Source organism: Scyliorhinus torazame, chromosome 7, assembly GCF_047496885.1.
Source record: "Scyliorhinus torazame isolate Kashiwa2021f chromosome 7, sScyTor2.1, whole genome shotgun sequence".
NCBI lineage: Eukaryota > Metazoa > Chordata > Chondrichthyes > Carcharhiniformes > Scyliorhinidae > Scyliorhinus > Scyliorhinus torazame.
In genome coordinates this window covers 125,412,635-125,428,722 of record NC_092713.1, presented here as the reverse complement: position 1 = coordinate 125,428,722, position 16,088 = coordinate 125,412,635, and the positions used below count along the sequence as shown (strand labels likewise).

Below are 16,088 nucleotides of genomic sequence, written 5' to 3'. Positions count from 1 at the left end.
ATATTCTACCTTTGATTTCTAATACTCAATTAATATAAATATTAAACAACAGTGGACTTGGCACTGAACCTATGGAACACCTTGTGCCAATCTGAGTAACTATTTTTAACCTCAGTTTTCTGTTCTGTATTCAGTTTCCTTTCCACTCTGCTGCTTGCCTCTTAACTCCAAGTGAGCTGACTTCAGTCATGAGTTTGTTGTGCAGTGCCATATTGTAGATCTTTTGAAAGTCCATGCATAAAATCAAAATATTGTTGCCTTTCATATTAAATTTGAAGAGAATAGTTGCTTAGTCAATGGGGATATATAGGTAATAAGTACATATAGGATAATACCAACAGTGAAGTACTGCATCAGGGTATGAAGCTTATTCCTAGTTTAATTTGTGGGCTTCAAAAAAATATACCACACCTTTGTCCACCTGAATTCAGTATTGTTAATATAAACACTGGACACTAATACAACCCATACTAAATGAGTACACGCACACTTTATCCGAACTGAAAATACCCCTTTTCACCTTCTACAGAAGTGACCTCACAGGATTGTTTTTAACAATAATTGTTCCTTTGTGTACTTGCAAGCAATGATTAGGTGCTTTAGGAGTTAACAGGAAATGGAAACTTCTTACATTAGTAGTTAAGACATATGGCTTTGTCCATCAAGTCGACAGAATTCTTAAATTAACAGTTAAGACATATGGCTTTTCCCATTAACTAGACAGCATAACAATGTTTATGATCGTCCACAGCATTTCTTCCTGTGCAATGGGTATTAGCTTGTAGTTTCATCAACCTGTGATGACACCTAGCCATCATCAAGATGTCACACTTCTCCTGAATCTATGCAAAACTGGAAAGAAGTATAAGATGGGACCAGCCATAGTGTCTCTTGTGTTCAGGATTGTCTGAAGGCCTTCATATGCTTATTTCTATAAAAAAGAGTATTTTAATGGTCAGTGTTATATAGTGGCAGGTAAAATTAAAGAGTTTATGTTCAGCATAGAATTTTAATTCAGAATCTAACATCACCTATTTAAAAAACATTTTAATAGAAAAATAAGGTAAATGTATCTTGTAATTACACTGTTGTTCTTAATCTAATTTACCATTGTGCTTATATTTTCATTCTAATTGTGATCTTGTAACAAGAGACTGAAGGTATTCTTTAAATAAATATTGGATAAGGAATATTTTTCTGGAATTATAGGCCTGTTAAAAAAATTTGCAAAAATCGTCATGTGACATTGGAATCTATGGACGCAATTATGTGGAAAAATTCCGAAGTGTGGTAGCGAGTGGGAACTGCCGTAGGCTTCCCAGCGCTCAGCCTGGCGAGAGTGTGACCAGGAGGACCGGCCTCCAGTGCAGGAAAAAGGTAAACTAGCTACCGGACAGCACAGGGGGGGGGGGGGGCATCAATGCCCCCCCCCCAAAACCAATGCCTCCCCGAGACCTTTCCGGCCCCATGGGAGCGTCCACCCCCAACTCTCCATGCAACCCAAACTCTCCCTCCACCTCCCTCACCCTTCAACCCCCTCCAACCCTTCCTTCACACACCCTCTCCCACCACTGTGAACCATGCTGTGGCTAATGATGCCCTCTCTGTGTCTCCTCAAAAAAGGTTCTCTCATAATCGCCGGGAGAGGCCCCAGACTGGTGGTGGTGGGCGTGACATAAGAATCCTCACCTCATTCGAGAACAGGCCCTGAGGTGACTGGGGTGGCTGAGGATAGAGCAGTCACCAACGCGGAGGCTGATGGGCACCACAGAGGTGAAGAACCACCGGGCTCCATCCGGAGGACCTATCAAACATGAGTTAATATTGCCTTACTAACTGACCCATCCCTCTCACTGACCACATGCCCATTTTCCCATAGGTCTTCCAGCCGACAGCGCTGCCCCATCCCAGATGGCCCCTTCTCCAGCCTCCTCATGAGACCACCTGGGAGAGCCCTGAGGGATGCCACCATAATAGCCGCAACACAGCTGTCATCCCCACCCTCCACCAGCACAGATACACACACCTCGGTGGGAAATGTTAGTGGTCAGGCTTCTGGGGCACAATCTGGTGAGCACCACACAGCTGCTGATGCACATCAGGTGGAGGCAGGAACCCCCAGGTGAGACAGCAGTCGGAGGTCTGCTTTCCCATGACCCAGCTGTGTACCAGCCTGATACTGAGCCCGGAAGAGGTCATCTCGGAGCTGATGGAAATGTTAGGGCCGGGACATTCAGAGGGCGATGTTAGCTTCACTCCATCAGATCCATAGCCGCTTGGAGGAGTCTCAGAGGCTACGGGCGCTGGAGATGTTACCGGCAATGCGTGGCACCGAGGCCAACACTGCTAGGGTGGCGACTGCAGTGGAAAGCTTGATGTATGACGTTGACACCATTAGCGAAGATGTCCAAGGTGTCGTGCAGTCGGTGATGGCGATGGCTGAGGGTCTCGTCAGAATGCCCGACTCACTGGGGGATGTGACCCAGCACCAGGCTGACCTTGATGAGGTTCTGCGGGACATGTCTCGCTTTCAGATGGGCACGGCTGAGGCGCTGCAAAGCTTGTCCCAATCACAGTTTGCGAGTGCGTCGACACGATGGTGCGGACCATGGGGAACCGCCAGGGCTGGCAGAGCCCGATGATGCAGGGGCTCTAACCAGCTGCCCCTCCGTTCCAAGGTGAACCCCAGGACCCTATGGGCACCGGGCGAGACGAGAGTGTGCCGGGTACCAACCCGGACCTGCCCCATGGAGTGGCAATGGTGGCCACCAGCTCCCCCGAGTTCCACCTTTCTGATGAGGCTATGTCTCACAGCCAGCAATTGGGACTGGGCAGCACGGCTGTGCATGTGCTGCTGACATGTGAACCGGGGCCCTCCATCCACAGAGCCTAAGAGGATGCCCGACAGGGCGATTGAAGGCCTCGGGACGTGGTAGGCAGCTGGCTGCCTCCACCTCAGATTTGCATCCTGGGGTCACACCTAGATGTAACGGTAGAGCTAGTAGGGCAAAGTGCATCGAGGATCACTGAGTGCACCAGGGAGGAGGTGTGGGGGAGGGTGGTAGGTAGAGGGTGAGAGGGCAGTGGTACAGGAGGGGGCAGCACCATTCTGAGGTTGGGGAATTGTAAAACACAATAAACACCCTTGTGCACAACCAGTATAATAATAATAATCTAATAATAATCTTTATTGTTACCAGTAGACTTACATTAACACTGCAATGAAGATAATGTGAAAAGCGCCTAGTCGCCACATTCCACCACATGTTCGGGTACACAGAGGGGGAATTCAGAATGTCCAAATTATCTAACAGCACGTCTTTCGAGACTTGTGGGAGGAAACCGGAGCACCAGGAGGAAATCCACGCAGACACAGGGAGAATGTGCAGACTCCACACAGACAATGACCCAAGCCGGGAATCGAACCTGGGACCCTCCCGCTGTGAAGCCACAGTTCTAACCAATTAAGCAACGAAGGGGTCAAGGAGGTTCTATGAACACCGCATCCTTAATGATAGCAGAGGTCAGCAGGTTAGTGGCAAAGCTGCTCCAGGATGAAAGAAAACTACAAAGAATCAAAGCAGAAAAATATGAGGCAGCAACAAACATAATGATGTAATGTCCTGAACACAGAAGGAAGTTGCTTCATTTTCACAAGTTGTACAAAGCTGAACCATCTGGTGGAATGTGGTCAGACAACAAAACAGTCGGTAAATCTAAGAGCAGCAGCTCCATCCTGACCCAGCGTCAGCTCCTCACGCCAGAATCTGGCCAAAAACCAGGGGCTGTATTTGTAGTGGGTCATGTGAGAGTACCTTTAAGAAATGGGTATTTATAAAGGGGTGTGTATATAAATATCTGTAGTGAGAGTACCTTTAAGAAATGGATGTTTATCAGTGATGTAAGAGTGTGGGTGGAGCTGGGCTGTCTGTCAGCTTTTTACTTTTGTTTTAGACTGTTTGCTGCAGGGTGTGTTTTAGTTTTGTTTTCAGTGTTGGAGCTGAAGCCAGGCAGAGCAGGTGTACTGTTGATCTCTTTGCCATGAAAAGACTATCTCTTGATCATTTGGTGAATTCAGAATTATACATGTTCTCAGTAGTGAAGTTAAGCCTGATGTCTTTCTGTTTTGAAGGTTTTTTAAGTCTTATGGATGTTAAAAGGACAGCGTAACCATTACTTAGTGTTGTATTCTTTGGGGGTTGTATTTGAATTAATGGTTGCTAAGATGTTCACTGTATGTTTTAAAAAGGTTAACTTGAGTTCATTGAATAAACATTGTTTTGCTTTTAAAAAATACTTTTCCATTTCTGCTGTACCACACCTGTAGAGAGGGCCGTGTGCTCCCCATACCACAATCTATTAAAAGTTGTGGGTCAGGTGAACTCCATGATACACTTTGGGGTTCTCTAATCCCTGGCTCATAACAGGTGATCTCTGTATACGCAAATACATGATCAGTCAGTACAGTAGATGATCACTAGAGGGCAACACTAACAGGGAGTATATAAGGAAGCTTAAGCACCACTTCCGGGTGCGGCGATGACCAGCTGAGTCGCACGTTTCGGCAGCTCCCGGTGAAACGGACTTTTGGGCTCTTGATAGGAGCCCCAACGGCAATTTTGACGGCTAAAAACACTGTGCGGTAAACCAGAAGGGAATCCCCCCTGGATACGGATGAAAAAAGGAGGAGAAAGTGGCCGGATTGCAGTGGGTCCTTTAGAACAGCGGCAAGGAAGGCAAGCAAAAACCAAGATGGCGTCGGAAGGTGGCAGTTTAACATGGGGCCCTGAACAACAAGAGTTCTTGAAATGCTGTGTGGAAGAGCTCAAAAAGGAAATGAAGAAAGAGCTGTTGGCCCCGATACTACAGGCGATCGAAGGGCTAAAGGAGGAACAAAAGACCCAGGAGCGGGTGCTTCGGGTCGTGAAGGCAAAGGCAGCCGAGAATGAGGACGACATACAGGGCCTGTTGGTGAAGACGGAGACGCATGAGGCACATCAGAAACGATGTGTGGAAAGGTTGGAGGCACTGGAGAACAACGCAAGGAGGAACAACCTGAGGATTCTTGGTCTTCCTGAAGGTGCGGAGGGAGCGGACGTCGGGGCATATGTGAGCACGATGCTGCACTCGTTAATGGGAGCGGAGGCCCCGGCGGGTCCGTTGGAGGTGGAGGGAGCATACCGAGTGATGGCGCGAGGACCGAGAGCAGGAGAAATTCCCAGAGCCATAGTGGTGAGATTCCTCCGTTTTAAGGATAGAGAAATGATCCTTAGATGGGCAAAGAAAACTCGGAGCAGTAAATGGGAGAACGCGGTGATCCGCGTTTATCAAGACTGGAGTGCGGAGGTGGCGAGAAGGAGGGCGAGCTTTAATCGGGCCAAGGCGGTGCTTCATAAAAAGAAGATAAAATTTGGAATGCTGCAACCGGCAAGACTGTGGGTCACATATCGAGGGAGGCACCACTACTTTGAGACGGCGGATGAAGCGTGGACTTTTATTGTGGAAGAAAAACTGGAATGAGCGGGTTATTAAAAAGAACGTTTGAACAAAGTGGTGGGGCGAATGTGGGGGGCGAAGAGGGGGGTTAAAAAGGGGGGAAAGAGGAGTTTTATGTACTAATCCTGCGATGTGGTAACTTTTCTCTCTTCCACAGGTGGTGATGGGGGAGGAGGGGAGGTGGAGGAGATGGGGCGTTGGCCATTGGGGGCGGGGCCAAGGGAGGAGCGCGGGCTTGGTTCCCGCGCTATGATAATCATGGCGGGAATAGAGAAGCAGGAAGGAGGGGGCGTCGCACGGTGCGAGCCGAGGTCACGGGGGGAAGCCGAGGTCGGCCAGAGTTTGCTGACTTCTGGGAGCAACATGGGGGGAGTAATTACGCTAGCGGGGGGGGGGGGTGGGAGGGGGGAATTACTGGGTTGCTGCTGCTGGGGAGAGGGGGGAGCTGGTATGGGAGGGGATGGGCGGGGGGGGCACCGCCTGGGGGAGATACAGCTGCGTGGGAACCGGGTGAGGAGCTGGAAAAAGGGGATGGCTAATCGACAAGGGGGGGGGTAGGAAGCCCCCCAACCCGGCTGATCACGTGGGACGTGAGAGGGCTGAACGGGCCGATAAAGAGGGCACGGGTACTCGCACACCTTAAGAAACTTAAGGCAGATGTGGTTATGTTACAGGAAACGCACCTGAAACTGATAGACCAGGTTAGGCTACGCAAAGGATGGGTGGGGCAGGTGTTCCATTCGGGGCTAGATGCGAAAAACAGGGGGGTGGCTATATTAGTGGGGAAGCGGGAATTGTTCGAGGCAAAGACTATAGTGGTGGATAACGGGGGCAGATACGTGATGGTGAGTGGCAAACTACAGGGGGAGACGGTGGTTTTGGTAAACGTATATGCCCCGAACTGGGATAATGCCAATTTTATGAGGCGGATGCTAGGACGCATTCCGGACCTAGAGATGGGAAAGCTGATAATGGGGGGAGATTTTAATACGGTGTTGGAACCAGGGCTGGATAGGTCGAAGTCCAGGACTGGAAGGAGGCCGGCAGCAGCCAAGGTACTTAAAGATTTTATGGAGCAGATGGGAGGTGTAGACCCGTGGAGATTTAGCAGACCTAGGAGTATGGAGTACTCGTTTTTCTCCTATGTCCATAAAGTCTACTCGCGAATAGACTTTTTTGTGCTGGGAAGGGCGTTGATCCCGAAGGTGAGGGGAACGGAGTATACGGCTATAGCCATTTCGGATCACGCTCCACACTGGGTAGACTTGGAGATAGGGGAGGAAACAGGAGGGCGCTCACCCTGGAGAATGGACATGGGACTAATGGCAGATGAGGGGGTGTGTCTAAGGGTGAGGGGGTGCACTGAAAAGTACTTGGAACTCAATGATAATGGGGAGGTCCAGGTGGCAGTGGTCTGGGAGGCGTTGAAGGCGGTGGTTAGAGGGGAGCTGATATCAATAAGGGCACATAAAGGGAAGCAGGAGAGTAAGGAATGGGAGCGGTTGCTGCAAGAACTTTTGAGGGTGGACAGACAATATGCGGAAGCACCGGAGAAGGGACTGTACAGGGAAAGGCAAAGGCTACATGTAGAATTTGACTCGCTGACTACGGGCACTGCAGAGGCACAATGGAAGAAGGCACAGGGTGTACAGTACGAATATGGGGAGAAGGCGAGCAGGTTGCTGGCACACCAATTGAGGAAAAGGGGAGCAGCGAGGGAAATAGGGGGAGTGAGGGATGAGGAAGGAGAGATGGAGCAGGGAGCGGAGAGAGTGGATGGAGTGTTCAAGACATTTTATAAAAAATTATATGAAGCTCAACTCCCGGATGGGAGGGAGAGAATGATGGGCTTCTTGGATCGGCTGGAATTTCCCAAGGTGGAAGAGCAGGAAAGGGTGGGACTGGGAGCACAGATCGAGGTAGAAGAAGTGGTGAAAGGATTTAGGAGCATGCAGGCGGGATAGGCCCCGGGACCGGATGGATTCCCAGTCGAATTCTATAGAAAATATGTGGACTTGCTCGCCCCGGTATTGACGAGGACCTTTAATGAGGCAAAGGAAAGGGGACAACTGCCCCCGACTATGTCTGAAGCAACGATATCGCTTCTCTTAAAGAAGGAAAAGGACCCGCTACAATGCGGGTCCTATAGACCTATTTCCCTCCTAAATGTAGATGTCAAGATCCTGGCCAAGGTAATGGCAATGAGAATAGAGGAATGTGTCCCAGGGGTGGTCCACGAGGACCAAACTGGGTTTGTGAAGGGGAGACAGCTGAACACGAATATACGGAGGCTGTTAGGGGTAATGATGATGGCCCCACCAGAGGGGGAAATGGAGATAGTAGTGGCGATGGATGCCGAGAAAGCATTTGATAGAGTGGAGTGGGATTATTTGTGGGAGGTGTTGAGGAGATTTGGTTTTGGAGAGGGGTATGTTAGATGGGTGCAGCTGTTGTATAGGGCCCCGATGGCGAGCGTGGTCACGAATGGACGGGGATCTGCATATTTTCGGCTCCATAGAGGGACAAGGCAGGGATGCCCTCTGTCCCCATTATTGTTTGCACTGGCGATTGAGCCCCTGGCGATAGCGTTGAGGGGCTCCAAGAAGTGGAGGGGAGTACTTAGAGGAGGAGAAGAGCACCGGGTATCTTTGTATGCGGACGATTTGCTACTATACGTGGCAGACCCGGCGGAGGGGATGCCAGAAATAATGCGGATACTTGGGGAGTTTGGGGATTTTTCAGGGTATAAATTGAACATGGGGAAAAGTGAGTTGTTTGTGGTGCATCCAGGGGAGCAGAGTAGAGAAATAGAGGACCTACCGTTGAGGAAGGTAACAAGGGACTTTCGTTACCTGGGGATCCAGATAGCCAAGAATTGGGGCACATTGCATAGGTTAAATTTAACGCGGTTGGTGGAACAAATGGAGGAGGATTTCAAGAGATGGGATATGGTATCCCTGTCACTGGCAGGGAGGGTGAAGGCGGTTAAGATGGTGGTCCTCCCGAGATTCCTCTTTGTGTTTCAGTGCCTCCCGGTGGTGATCACGAAGGCTTTTTTTAAAAGGATTGAAAAGAGCATCATGGGTTTTGTGTGGGCCGGGAAGACCCCGAGAGTGAGGAAGGGATTCTTACAGCGTAGTAGGGATGGGGGGGGCTGGCACTACCGAGCCTAAGTGAGTATTATTGGGCCGCTAATATTTCAATGGTGAGTAAGTGGATGGGAGAGGAGGAGGGAGCGGCGTGGAAGAGATTAGAGAGGGCGTCCTGTAGGGGGACTAGCCTACAGGCTATGGTGACAGCCCCATTGCCGTTCTCACCGAGGAACTACACCACAAGCCCGGTGGTGGTGGCTACACTGAAGATTTGGGTCAGTGGAGACGGCATAGGGGAAAGACTGGAGCCTTGGGGGGGGTCCCCGATAAGAAACAACCATAGGTTTGCCCCGGGGGGAATGGATGGGGGATATGGAATGTGGCAAAGAGCAGGAATAACGCAACTGAAAGATCTGTTTGTGGATGGGAAGTTCGCGAGTCTGGGAGCGCTGACCGAGAAATATAAGTTGCCCCAAGGGAATGCATTCAGGTATATGCAACTGAGGGCTTTTGCGAGGCAACAGGTGAGGGAATTCCCGCAGCTCCCGACACAAGAGGTGCAGGACAGAGTGATCTCAAAGACATGGGTGGGGGATGGTAAGGTGTCAGATATATATAGGGAAATGAGGGACGAAGGGGAGACTATGGTAGATGAACTAAAAGGGAAATGGGAAGAAGAGCTGGGGGAGGAGATCGAGGAGGGGCTGTGGGCAGATGCCCTAAGCAGGGTAAACTCGTCGTCCTCGTGTGCCAGGCTAAGCCTGATTCAGTTTAAGGTATTACACAGGGCGCATATGACTGGAGCACGGCTCAGTAAATTTTTTGGGGTGGAGGATAGGTGTGCGAGGTGCTTGAGAAGCCCAGCAAATCATACCCATATGTTTTGGTCATGCCCGGCACTACAGGGGTTTTGGATGGGGTGACAAAGGTGCTTTCAAAAGTAGTGGGGGTCCGGGTCGAACCAAGCTGGGGGTTGGCTATATTTGGGGTTGCACAAGGGCCGGGAGTGCAGGAGGCGAGAGAGGCCGATGTTTTGGCCTTTGCGTCCCTAGTAGCCCGGCGCAGGATATTGTTAATGCGGAAAGAAGCCAAGCCCCCGGGGGTGGAGACCTGGATAAATGACATGGCAGGGTTTATAAAGCTAGAGCGGATTAAGTTCGTTCTAAGGGGGTCGGCTCAAGGGTTCACCAGGCGGTGGCAACCGTTCGTCGAATACCTCGCAGAAAGATAGATGGAATGGGAAAAAGAAGGCAGCAGCAGCAGCCCAGGATCGGGGGTGGGGTGGGGGGGTGGGGGGTGGGAGGAGGAACCAGAAGGACTCTCAGGGTTAATATATACTGTATAATATGTATAGGTCGTTGCGACAGGTAATTATATATTGGACTGTTAAATTATATTTTTGGAGAGTGTTACTTGTGATAAGGCAGTTGCCAATTAGGGTTAGTTTTCATTTTTGTTATTTATTATTTATTCATTTTTTGTTTATAAAATAGGTCATTGTTATTTGTGTTGTTATAATATTGTGTAAAGGATGCACAATGTACTGTGTTGGTTGACCAAAAATTTTCAATAAAATATTTATTAAAAAAAAGGAAGCTTAAGCATGTTTTCCCGCTTTCTTCATGTGTTGTAGCTAGAGGATAGAAGTGTGACCAGCTCAGAGTGTAGTGTATTATATTCATTGTCAATTTAATTCAATCTTTGTTAATCCTACTACTCGTCAAAGTATTAAAGTAAAGAACTCACAAAGATATTATTTTGTTACTCAATAAATAATTTGTCAACAACTGGTAGACTTTATCTGTTTAAAAAAAAAAAAAAATTTTTATTAACGTTTTCACAGAATATCAGTAACAAAATGAAAAAGGAACCCAACAGGGTTAAATACAAAAGTCAAAAAACAACCCTCCATATCCCCCTCCCCCCTGTACAAAAATAATAAATTAACACCCCAACTTAACACAGAGCCAACTTAGCAAATATATACACCCCCTCAGATCCCCCAGTGTAATTAAACATAAATAAAGTAAACCCCCCCCCCCCCCCCCCCGAGTTGCTGCTGCCATTGACCAATGTCTCCCGTTCTGCCAGGAAGTCTAAGAACGGTTGCCACCGCCTGAAGAACCCTTGTGCCGACCCTCTCAAGGCGAATTTCACCCTCTCCAACTTAATAAACCTCGCCTTATCGTTGATCCAGGATTCCACGCTTGGGGGCCTCACGTCCTTCCACCGAAGAAGAATCCTTCGCCGGGCTACCAGGGACGCAAAAGCCAGAATACCGGCCTCTTTCGCCTCTTGCACTCTCGGCTCCTCTGCCACCCCAAATATTGCGAGCCCCAGCCCGGCTTGACCCTGGAACCTACCACCCTCGACACCGTCCTCGCTACACCCTTCCAGAATTCCTCCAGCGCTGGGCATGCCACGAACATATGGGTGTGGTTTGCTGGGCTCCCTAAGCACCTAACACACCTGTCCTCACCCCCAAAAAACCAGCTCATGCTTGTCCCGGTCATGTGTGCCCTGTGCAGCACCTTAAACTGTAAGAGTCTGAGCCTCGCGCACGAAGATGACGAGTTCACCCTCCCGAGGGCATCTGCCCACATCCCTTCCTCGGTCTCCTCTCCCACCTCCTCCTGCCACTTACCTTTCAGCTCCACCACCGAGGCCTCCTTCTCCTCCTGCATGACCTGGTAAGTTTCCGAGATCTTCCCCACTCCCGCCCACCCCCCCTGGAGCACCCTGTCCTGTACTGTGCGTGGCAGCAGCCGCGGGAATTCCACCACCTGCCGCCTGGCAAACGCCCTTACCGGTAAGTACCTGAAGGTGTTCCCTGGGGGGGTGGGGTGTCCATACTTCTCCTCCAACTCACCCAGGCTCGCGAACTTCCCGTCCACAAACAGATCTCCCAACCTTCGTATCCCTGCACTGTGTCACCCTGAAACCCTCCATCCGTCCTCCCTGGGGTCCACACCGAGGCCCCAACTTCCCCCCTGTGCCGCCTCCACTGCCCCCAAATGTTGAGGGCAGCCACCACCACCGGGCTCGTGGTATACCTCCTTGGAGGGAGCGGCAGCGGCGCCGTTGCCAGCGCCTCCAGACTCGTACCCACACAGGACGCCGTCTTCAGCCTCGTCCATGCCCCCTCCCCCTCCACCCACTTGCGCACCATCGTCGCATTGGCGGCCCAGTAGTACCCACAGAGGTTGGGCAGCGCCAGCCCCCTCCTATCTCTACTCCGCTCCAGGAACACCCTTCTCACCCTCGGAGTCCCTCGCGCCCACACAAACCCCATTATGCTCCTGTTAACCCGCCTAAAAAAGGCCTTCGGGATAAACAAGGGGGGGCACTGGAACAGGAACAAAAACCTTGGGAGCACCGTCATTTTGACTGACTGCACCCTACCCTACGCGTCCCACCTCTTGAACTCCTCCATTTGCTCCACCAGCCTTGTGAAATTAAGCCTATGCAGGGCCCCCCAGTTCCTGGCCACCTGGATCCCCAAATACCTGAAGCTCCTCTCCGCCCTTTTTAGTGGGAGCTCACCAATCCCTCTCTCCTGGTCCCCTGGGTGAACCACAAACAGCTCGCTCTTCCCCATGTTGAGCTTGTACCCCGAGAAATCCCCGAATTCCCTGAGGATCCTCATTACCTCCGGCATTCCCCGCACCGGATCCGCCACATATAACAGCAAGTCGTCCGCATAGAACAACACCCTATGCTCCTTCCCACCCCGCACCAATCCCCTCCAGTTCCTTGACTCCCTCAGTGCCATAGCCAGGGGTTCAATCGCCAGTGCGAAGAGCAGGGTGGAGAGGGGGCACCTCTGCCTCATCCCTCGGTGCAACCGAAAGTACTCAGACCTCCTCCTGTTCGTGGCCACACTCGCCATCGGGACCTCATACAACAGCCTGACCCACCTGACAAACCCCTCCCCAAACCCAAACCTCTTCAGCACCTCCCACAGGTACCCCCACTCTACCCTATCGAAGGCTTTCTCAGCGTCCATTGCCACCACTATCTCTGCCTCCCCCTCCCTCGCCGGCATCATGATAACGTTCAGAAGCCTCCGCACATTCGCGTTTAACTGCCCCCCTTCACGAACCCCGTCTGGTCTTCGTGGATGACCTGCAGCACACAATCCTCAATCCTCGTGGCTAAGACCTTCGCCAGCATCTTGGCATCTACGTTCAGCAGCGAAATCGGCCTGTTTGACCCACACTGCAGGGGATCCTTGTCCCGCTTCAGGATCAAGGAGATCAGTGCCCGGGACATCGTCGGGGGCACAGCCCCCCCCCTCCCTTGCTTCATTAATGGTCCTAACTAGCAACGGGCCTTATTACTTATTTATTTGTTTAAAACTGGCCACGGTTATTTATATTGCTTTATTGTTGTGTAGAAGAAACACTACGTATTGTTATGTTTGGCCAAAAAACTTGAATAAAATATATTTAAAAAAAACTAGCAACGGGCCCAACAGGTCCATATATTCTTTATAAAATTCGACTGGGAAACCATCCGGCCCCGGTGCCTTCCCCGCCTGCCTGCTCCCTATCCCTTTGGTCAGCTCCTCCACCCCAATTGGGGCGCCCAATCCTGCCACCAGTCCCTCCTCCACCTTCGGAAACCTCAATTGGTCCAGAAAGCGGCCCATCGCTCCCTCCTCCAATGGGGGCTCGGACCGATATAATTCCTCGTAAAAGTCCCTGATGGCCCCATTGATGCCAACCCCACTCTGCACCATACTCCCTCCCCTGTCCTTAACTCCCCCGATCTCCCTAGCTGCGTCCCGCTTCTGGAGCTGATGCACCAGCATCCGGCTAGCCTTTTCCCCATACTCATAAATCGTCCCCTGGGCCTTCCTCCACTGCACTTCCGCCTTCCTGGTGGTCACCAGGTCGAATTCGGCCTGGAGGCTGCGCCTCTTCCTCAACAGTCCTTCCTCAGACACCTCCACATACCTCCTGTCTACCCTCACCATCTCCTCCCTCTCCCTCTGCTCCCATTATCAGGCCCCCCACTTCCATATCTGGGATCCGACCCAACATGCGCCGCATCCCAGTTCGGGACATACACATTGACCAGTACCACCCTCTCTCCCTGCAGCTTACCACTAACCATTACGTACCTACCGCCATTGTCTGCCACAATGCTCGACGCCACGAACGACACCCCCTTTCCCACCAAGATCGCCACCCCTCGATTTTTGGCATCCAGCCCCGAATGAAGCACCTGACCTACCCACCCTTTCCTCAATCTTACCTGGTCTGCCACCTTCAGGTGTGTCTCCTGGTGCATGACCACATCCGCCTTCGAACACGCGGGCCCGCTTGACCGGCCCGTTCAGTCCCCTTACATTCCAGGTTATCAGCCGGATCAGGGGGCTTCCCGCCCCCCCTTCCCCCGCCAACTAGCCATAACCCCACCTCGGCCAGCCACACGCCCGCACCTCACGCCCGGCATGTTCCCCACGGCGGCAGACCCCCGTCTCGACCCCCCCCCCACACTCACTCCAGCTCCCCCTTGACCATAGCAGCAGCAACTCGATTCTCCCTGCCCCCCCCCCCCCCCCGCTTTACTCCTCCCATTGCACTTCCGCAAGTCAGCTGACTCCTGCTGACCCCGGCTACTCCGCCTCTCCCTCGCACCTTCTTCGGGTCCACCACCACTTGTTTAGTCGCCCCGCTCCTGGTAAAAGCCATATACTGTCGGGGAACTATTGTACTCTCCTTCCCACAGCGGGAAACATCGAAAAAGTGCCGTTGGGAGCCCTGAAAAGAGCCCAAAAGTCTGTTTTTTGCAGGAGCTGCCGAACGTGCAACTTAGCTCCGCTTGGCCGCAACCGGAAGTCTGACTTTATCTGTTTATCATCAAGTTAAGGATAACTCAGCAAGACAAATGAGTAGCATATATATTACACCCTGTAATACAGCAGGATTCTCCATTATTGAGACAATGTCTCCACGCCGGCGTCAAAACCGTGGAGTTTTACTCCTGAAAATCCTGGGAAAAAGTGACGTGAATTCATAGCCCTGCAGGGGGCTAGCAGGGGCCCAGAGTAAATCTCGCAGCTTTTGCTGCAGATATGGGCCCCCGCACTTCTAGGTCAGAGGTCACGCATGCGCACGCCGGCGGCCTCCAGTGGCTGCGCGCTGTGCCAATGGCGGACTCGGACCGCGGAGGTAGACCCACAAAGCGGACCCCCCCCCCCCCAATCAGCCAAGCGCCCGACCCTCAACCCTGCACGAACATTCCCTGGCTACCTACAAGACACCCCCCCCCCCCGCCCCCGATCGTCCCGCCCCCGACCATGACGGTCGTGGACTGAGTCCGCAGCTGCCACGCGAACATCAACAGTGCCATTTTATCACCCATTCTGGGGATTTTATCTGTCACATACGGAATAATAATAATAATCTTTATTGTCACAAGTAGACTTACATTAACTCTGAAGTTACTGTGAAAAGCCGCTGGTCGCCACATTCCGGCACCTGTCCGGGTACACAGAGGGAGAATTCAGAATGTCCAAATGACATGTTTTCAGAGATGAGACCCAGGTTTAGGATAGGACAGACTGATCGCCTTTGAAAGTTAAGGAGTTATATTATATTATAATGACTCTTCGTCATGAGAGTCCAGTCATGTGAGTCCATCAAGGAAGCTAAAGTTGTTTGGGTGCACTCTCATGGCAAGTCAACAATTTTTTTTATACTTTAAAGGAGGCATCTGAGGAATCAAAGAGGAAAATGATTAGTCTGTTCTTTCCCGGCCATTTGTAACACCAAAGATCTGGTTGTTGCGATTTTCCACATGATTCCCCACTAGTCTGGTGGGCTATTTGAGATTACCACACTTAAAAACATTCAAGTAACAGATAAATTATCTGGTGTTATGCTTATAAATATGCTAATGGAACACATGTAGCTTGGATAGAGATGTTTTTGTGAATCCTCCCGCAGGTGTTCTCGGGTCTGGTTGTCCAATGTAGGTGACATGCTTTGATCTTGGCCTGAGTTCTGTGACTGTGCTGTTTCTATAATTTTGGGGTGTATTCTCTTGACCTGGCCTTCCTTTAACTAAGAGAATGACTCATCACTTCTGATGAATGGCTAAAAATTGAGAGGGGGAAAATGTGCAACACCTGGGTGTCATGGTACACCAGTCTCTGAGGGTAAGCATGTAGGTGCAGCGGGCAGTAAAGAAGGCAAATGCTATGTCAGCTTTCATAGCAAGAGTTTGAGTAATAATAGTAATAATAATCTTTATTGTCTCAAGTAGACTAACATTAACTGCAACTGCAATGAAGTTACTGCCAAAGCCCCTAGTCGCCAGACTACGGCACCTGTTCGGGTACACTGAGGGAGAATTCAGAATGTCCAAATGACCTAACAGCACATCTTTCGGGACGTGTGGGAGGAAACCGGAGCACCCGGAGGAAACCCACAGACACAGGGAGACCGTGCAGACGCCACACAAACAGTGGTCCAAGTCGGGAATCGAACC

General features: G+C 51.0%; 1 long non-coding RNA gene across 2 annotated transcripts; it reads right to left on the bottom strand.

Annotated features, from left to right (window-relative positions):
* Window positions 1-367: 367 nt before the first annotated feature.
* Window positions 368-15,476, bottom strand: LOC140427321 (uncharacterized). 2 transcript variants are annotated; one of them, XR_011948467.1, is made up of 3 exons: window positions 15,027-15,476; window positions 3,210-3,565; window positions 368-931 (listed from the first exon to the last, which is right to left on the bottom strand). It is a non-coding gene; the product is annotated as an uncharacterized lncRNA (long non-coding RNA). The 2 variants fall into 2 exon arrangements; XR_011948468.1 differs by lacking the exon at window positions 368-931 and adding an exon at window positions 1,720-1,804.
* Between the last annotated feature and the right edge of the window lie 612 nt (window positions 15,477-16,088).